The following is a 7,256-nucleotide window of genomic DNA, read 5'->3' as shown; positions in this document are numbered from 1 at the left end:
CATTATTGGATTCAGGTGACCAGCCACTATTTAGAAATAAGATGCTTCATAAAATTAACATAATTTTTATTTACATAGGAAAATAAATAGGCCAGAATGTCAAACAGTATGCCAAATTCAAAAGGGATTATGAGGAGAATTTGTGCTAGCAGACATTAAAATGTACTGGTAACCAATTTGAGACCCTTGGCGCACAAGACTATCAATAATGAGAATATTCAAAAGACCCACACTTTCTGCCATACTCTCCAAAAAAATTCCAAGTGGATTGAAAGTTAAATACTTTAAAATCAAAATAAATAACACTCCCACATATGTGGACAGACTAGCATTAGTGGGGGTCACTTTTCAACTATTGATGGAATAGAAATGAAAAAGAGATGGACAGGTTCATTACTTAGATAGTTTTAGCTCTGATGGTGGGAATACCAATAAAGCTGAGAGTTAAAAATTCAGAAGAATGGAGAAAATTCTTGCCCATAAACACAGAAGTCTAACAACTAAAAAGTATGAAGAGCTCATATAAATGGGTAAAAATACCAACCATCCATTATACAAATGATTAAAAGTTTACAACAAGAAGAAACATGATTTTAAATCATGATTTTTGAAATATCCAGTCAACCTTGTTGGCAAAATAACTGAAAATTAAACCTTCTGTGAAGTTTCATTTTGTACTTGAAAAAGAATTAGAAAAACTTCTGAGAAGTGACAGACCCCCAAAGCCTGCAAGGCTTCAGGAAAGCAGATATGCTCATGCATTAATGATAGCAAGGTAAATGGATCCAGTTTTTCTGAAGGGCAAAATGCTACTTTATTGAAAGAATCATAAATATGTCTAACCCCTGACCAAGGAATAGAATGTATCCTGAGGAAATAATGTTTAATAAAAACCAAAAGTATACATATACAATGTTTATTTTATGATTATAAAACACTGGAAGAAAGCAAAGAGCCCAACAATACAGAAATATAGAGATTAATTGTGCTGTATCAAAATGATATACTCTAGTGACACACTAAAAATGATAAATATGAAGATGATACAGGTAATAGAGAATATTTGGTGAAATCATGTTACATAAAGTGATGAATACCAAATTGTGTATACATATCCATTATAACTATCATATAACCATGAATATGTATAGGCCAAGGAGGCAAAAGGACAGAGTAGGGAATGTTTCAAGTTGGGTTAAGATCAACGGACTTATAGTGAATTATCCCGTAAGGTTGTTAAAACTAGATTTTTAGAGAATTTAATATTGTTATAAGAGAGATTTTTCTTTAAAGGACATTTCACTGGCTTATAGAAATACAGTTATTTGCTGCCTGCTTAACTAGACAAGATGGAAAGATGATGGTGTTTCCAGCCAGTCATGGGAACCTTACTGAAACTAATGTTTTCATAGAAAAAAGGTCAGAGGTAAATGATGGCTAGGGTAGGTCTGCTCCTCCAGGGCAATGTTCTGTAGTGGAGGAAAATTAATTTTTCCTCTACCCTTCTGAATTCTTGGCTGAGATCTCTGTAATATAAGACAGATTAGCAAGAGAAAAGCAAACAGAACTTTATTATTATGTATACTTCATGTATACGTGGGAGATACCCAGGGAGAATGGATAACTACCCGAGGTGGCTCAGAATTCAGACTTAAACACCATTAATAGGGAAAGGGGTTGGGGGACATAGGTCTCTTAGAGGAGAGTAAATCTGTCCCTTCTTTAGGACAGATGAATAGGCCCTTAGAAGAATAGATGGGAGGTATGATAGTTTGTGACAAAGTTTGTCTTGGTGTGGTGTTGACTTCTAGTCTTACGTCCTGTGAAGTCAGTCCTCCCCAGTTAATGAAATTCCTTGGGAGGGGATTTATGACAACCAAGTCCTTTTTGGAGGATCTGTCTTTAGGTAGATAAGGGGAGTTCAGAGAAAGCCTCTCCCTGCATTTGTTGTTCTATAAATGCTCAAAATAATCAATATACCAAAGCAGCATGTTTTGGGAGTGGCATGTCCTGAATTTCTACAGTCATATTTTGAGGAGGCATACTGCAACCGAGAGTGTTAGCAAAAAAGAATGTTTTCTAGTTAGTGAAAACAAAAGAACTATTAGGTCCTGGCCACTTCCGGAAAGTGATTTGAGAAGTGAAACTGCAGTGGGTAGAATTGTGTCCCTCCCCCAAAAAGATACGTTGAAGTCCCAACCCCCATATCTGTGAATGTGAGATTTGGACACAGGGTTGTTGCAGATGTAATCAAGCTAAAATGAATTCATACTGGATTAGAGTAAGCCCTGACCTGATGACCACTGTCCTAAATCGAAGATGGGAATGTGGACACAGGCAGACACTGGGAAAACAATAGAAAAATGGAAACAGAGAAAGGAATGATGTGGCTGCAAGCTAAGGATTGAGGGGCAAACACCAGAGCTAGGAGAGAGGCACTGGAACGTTCTCCCCCAGAGCCACCAGTAGGAACCAACCCTGCAAATAACCTTGATTTCAGACCTCTGGCTTTTAGACGGCAAGAGAATAAATTTCTGTCATTTTAAGCTACTTAGTTTGTGGTGCTTTGTTACAGCAGCCCCAGGAAATTAAGACAGGGACTAAATATGTATAGTAGAAATACTATCTAAAACAAAAAACTAACTGCAGCTGACTCCTGGCTTCCAAGGCAGTGGCAAAATCCATATTTCATTATTTTTAGGGAAGCACCTTATATGGAGTCCCCAGCCCTGTCATGGGAGTTGGTAAACTGTCCTGCAAACCAAACCCAGCCCACTGCCTACAAGCTAAGAATGGTTCTTACAGTGTGGAAATAGCAGCCAACAAGCAGATTTCAATGTGGACTTTCTCTAGGAAAATGTAGTCCTTTGAAAAGCGGTATTTTGGAGAGGGTTCTTGACCTTCCTGCAGTGCACTGGAGGGGAACTTGGGACATTTCATCTGGATAGTAAGTGAAGAATAATCCAAACAGGATAGAGAACTTGGGAACTGAGTAATGACCACACAGCAAGCCCTCAGTAAAGTCGCTCTTGTAACTACCTGTTGTTTTCTGGAATATATATGAAAACATATATCACTTGGCCAGGATGAAATACCTACCAAGAAAGAAACAAAGGAAACTCAACTGCTTTTCAGCTCAAAAGAAAAATGTAGGGCAATGTGATGGTTTCAAACACATCTGCAAGTTCTGAAACACTCCTCCCAATAAGAGGTGGAGGTCCAATTCTCCTCTCCTTGAATATAGGCTAGGCTTAGTGACTTGCTGCTAGGCAATAGAATGCTGGAGAAGTGACAGTTCTGAGGGCTAAGTCATAAAAAAGGATACCGCTTGGGTTTCTCTCTCTCTGCCTGTCCCCACCCACTCTCGACATGCCTTAGTTACTGAGCTTCCCTGGAGCCGCTGCCATGTTGGAGGGACCATGTGGTAAGCCCACACCGGGAGAGATGCCAGAGGAGCCCCCAGTTGTTTCAGGTTGTCCCGGTCTAGCAATCAGACAGCTGTGAGTAAAATGGCCTTTGAGATGACTTCAGCCTCAGTCATAGTCCGATTACAAACCTCAAGAGACTTTGTGGGAGACTGCCAGCATGAGCCAGAATGTCGAGAGATAATAATAATAAGTGTTTGTTGTTATTTTATACCACTAAATTCGGGGGAGTATTGTTCAGTAGCAAAAGATAACGAATAATTTACTCATCTCCTGCTGTGCCAAGAATTTTTAAAAGTGAGGTTGGCTGCCTGATACCAAAGGAGAGTAATTTATATTGAGATTTCTCTATGTTTAAGTCTTTATTTCACTGGCAGATTATGGAATTTAGGGAAGAAGTTGATATGTAAGATGAAGGTTTTATTTATTTTAATTGACTAATTTATGGAAACAGAATTTACCAAACCTCTTTCACAGAGCAATGACTTCTAGAATGGAAGGGCCTTGAGATATCCACCTTATTGTACGTAGAAAAACCCACAAGACTGTACTTTCAGACTGATGATAGATATAACATCCAAATACCTTGAATCTGAGCTACAAGGCAGAAGAACACTGGGATTTCTTCAGAAGTTGCTCTGGTTGGGCTGTGAAAGACACACGGATTGAGCAGATGACACTTGTTCCCAGTTGCTGATCTGCCTTCATTCAAGAGAGTGAAAAGATGCTTTGAAATGTCATACCCTATTATGTTATAGGCTGGCTTCTCTAGGGATCAGACTCTGACATGAAATGTAATGTGCAGGATGTTTATTAGGGAGTGCCCTTCCGATCAGCACCTTTGGAAGGGAAACAGAGGAAGCAAGAATGGGAAAAGAGGTCGAGTTGCCGTGGGGGCTTGACAACGGCCTCATTCGGCTCTAAGGGTTGCTTGAGCACTAAAAGGGCACATCCGAGTTTTTCCACATTGGGCTGGAAGGGCTGAATCTCTGTACTCCTACCAGAATCAGTCATTGGAGTGGGGACTGCCCCAGGAAGGGCATGACCTTGGGCAAGGTAGCTGTGCAGCTGATGCAATCCCTAATGGGCTAAGAGCTAAAGGCTGTTGACTGAGCACTCCCAGTAGCTGAGTCTACAAGTCCCTCCTTCTAGGGCACTCTTTGTGGTTCATCACTGTGACCACCACAAGTTGCTAAATACTTCAAAAGAGGTGAAAACTTTGGCTTAGTGTGGATCATCCATTTTGTTTCTAAGAATGTCTTTGGAGTGCAAATGGCAGGGTTCAAACCAGGGCATCAGTTCAGTGGAACTGACTGAGCTTTCAGGAGACTCAAGAAGATGACAAAGTCTCCCCAGAGGTTTAGGGAGGATTTTATGACCCTCTGAATTATTCTAAAGTTTCTGGCTATGTGGCCAAATTCTAGTCAAAATTTGTGCCAACTCAAGGCTATGGGTATATTTTGGGTTCTGGCTATGAACTACATTTCTACAACTTTATTTGGCTGAGTTTGGACTTGACCACATCTCTCACTGCTCACTGGACTTGAAAAAAGTTTTTGAGTAAAATTACTAAGGACGCAGGATTTAATTGAAAAAAAAAAAAAAAGATTTGGATGTTATAGTGTCAAAAGCCACTTTTCCTGTACCCTATAATTTAATTATAGAAAGCTTGTAATCCCAGGTGATCACCTTGTATTTTGAGTTATTACTTTGAAGAATATGGCTTAATCCAATTGATTTGGTAGGAACATGCTTGTGTAGAAAAGAATTAACACAGCAGGCCTGCTATCTTTAGAAAGGCCTGCTTGCCAGAGTAGCCCCTGGCTGGCATCTGAACTTAGGGAGGGATCCCCCAATTCCCTAACTAATAAGAGAATTGGCTCGCAGAGTGCCTAAACTGTTTGTGCAAACACCATGGTTTGTGCTGAACATCTGCTTTCCTTCAGGGTATCTGGAATCTTGGTGCAGGCTTGACAAAGACTGCCTACATGACCAGCTTCCCAAAAAACCTTGGGCAATGAGTCTCCAAAGAGCTTCCCTGGTAGATAACCTTTCATATGCATTTTCACAATTGGATGCTTGAGGAATGAAGCATATCCTGTGTGACCCGTCTGGTAGAAGACCCTGAGAATCTCTGCCGATTTTGCTTAGTAGTCTTTCTCTGTAATAAATCACAGCTGTGGGGCACCTGGGTGGCTCAATCAGTTAAGCGTCCGACCTTAGCTCAGGTCACGATCTCATGGTTCCTGGGTTGAGCCCCACATCGGGCTCTGTGCTGATAGCTCGGAACCTGGCCCTGCTTCAGATTCTGTGCCTCCCTCCCTCTCTGCCCCACCCCTGCTCATGCTCTGTCTCTCTCTGTCTCTCAAAAATAAGTAAATGTTAAAAAAATTTTAAAAAACCACAGCTGTGAGTCTGACTACATATGCCAAATCTGGGGAGTCCACCTAGAGAATTACTAAACCAGTGGGTGGTCTTGGGGACGCTGAACACAATGTTATTGCAGATGTAATTAAATCATTTTTTCCATTTGACAGTCTACACGTGTAAATCGTAAGTTCTCAATTATGCTTTTTCCTTAACGAAGCCAGAAATATACATATTTACTCATAAAATTAAGTGAATGAAAGTTTTGTGGTTAATATGGAAGACAAGGGCTAACTATGGAAATAGCTATATCCACTATTAGCCATTTCCAGAGAACTGATGCAGACTGGGACCAAGAATCTCTAACCAAGAATTCTAGTATGTTTTCTTTAAAAAAAAAATTTGTTTTATGTTTTTTTTATTTTTGAGAGCCAGAGAGAGCACAAGCGGGAGAGGGGCAGAGACAGAGGGAGACACAGAATCGAAAGCAGACTCCAGGGTCTGAGTTGTCAGCACAGAGCGTGATGTGGGGCTCAAACTCATGAACCATGAGATCATGACCTGAACTGAAGTTGGACACTTAACCGACTGAGCTACCCAGTTCCCTCTCTAGTATGTTTTCTAAGGAGCCCCAGAAAGAAGCCTTCACTTCATCACTCCTCATCACCCTTTCCTGCCCTCCACCCCAAACAAACGGTGAGATAGATGCTTATATTTTTATTTATTTATTTTTAATGTTTATTTATTTTTGAGAGAGAGAGAGAGCGAGCGAGCGTGGGTGGGGGAGGGGCAGAGAGAGAAGACATAGAATCCAAAGCAGGCTCCAGGCTCTGAGCTGTCAGCACAGAGGCTGAATCAGACACTTAACTGACTGAGCCAGCCAGGCACCCTGATGCTTATATTTTTTAAGAAAGAGAAAGATCTCAAGACAATGGTATAAACTTCTGTCTTACCAAACTAGAAAAAGAGGAGCAAATTCAACCCAAAACAAGTCAAAGAAAGGAAATAAAAGAAAAGCAGAAATCAATGCAATCAAAATTAGGAAAAGAAAGAAAAAAATCAATACATCTAAAAGCTAGTTTTTTAAAAATAGTAATAAATTGATAGACCTCTAACAGACCTCTAGCAGACTAATTAAATATAACAGCATCATTTAAACTTATGAGTCAGGTACTACATAGTGCTGTTTATATACTTATCTTTTTATCTTATATAATCCTGAAAACACCCTATTCTAGAAAGTAACATTATATCTATTTTTAAAGATGAGAAAACTAAGATTTATAGATTTTGGTTAATTTGCCCAAGGTCACCTAGCTGGTAAAATCCAGAATTAGTTTTGAACCCAAGTCTATCTGACTTAGGCCTTCACCACCATATTACATAAAGGGGTGTCCATCCAGATCCCCATTTTAGGAATGACTATCTTTTCTCCCAGCTGCTAGGACTATCTGCTGCTGACAG

This window comes from Lynx rufus, unplaced genomic scaffold, assembly GCF_022079265.1.
Source record: "Lynx rufus isolate CCGP_SWC_20201006 ecotype Redwood Valley unplaced genomic scaffold, mLynRuf1.p SCAF_5, whole genome shotgun sequence".
NCBI classification, from domain to species: domain Eukaryota; kingdom Metazoa; phylum Chordata; class Mammalia; order Carnivora; family Felidae; genus Lynx; species Lynx rufus.
Note: the sequence above shows the minus strand (reverse complement) of the source record.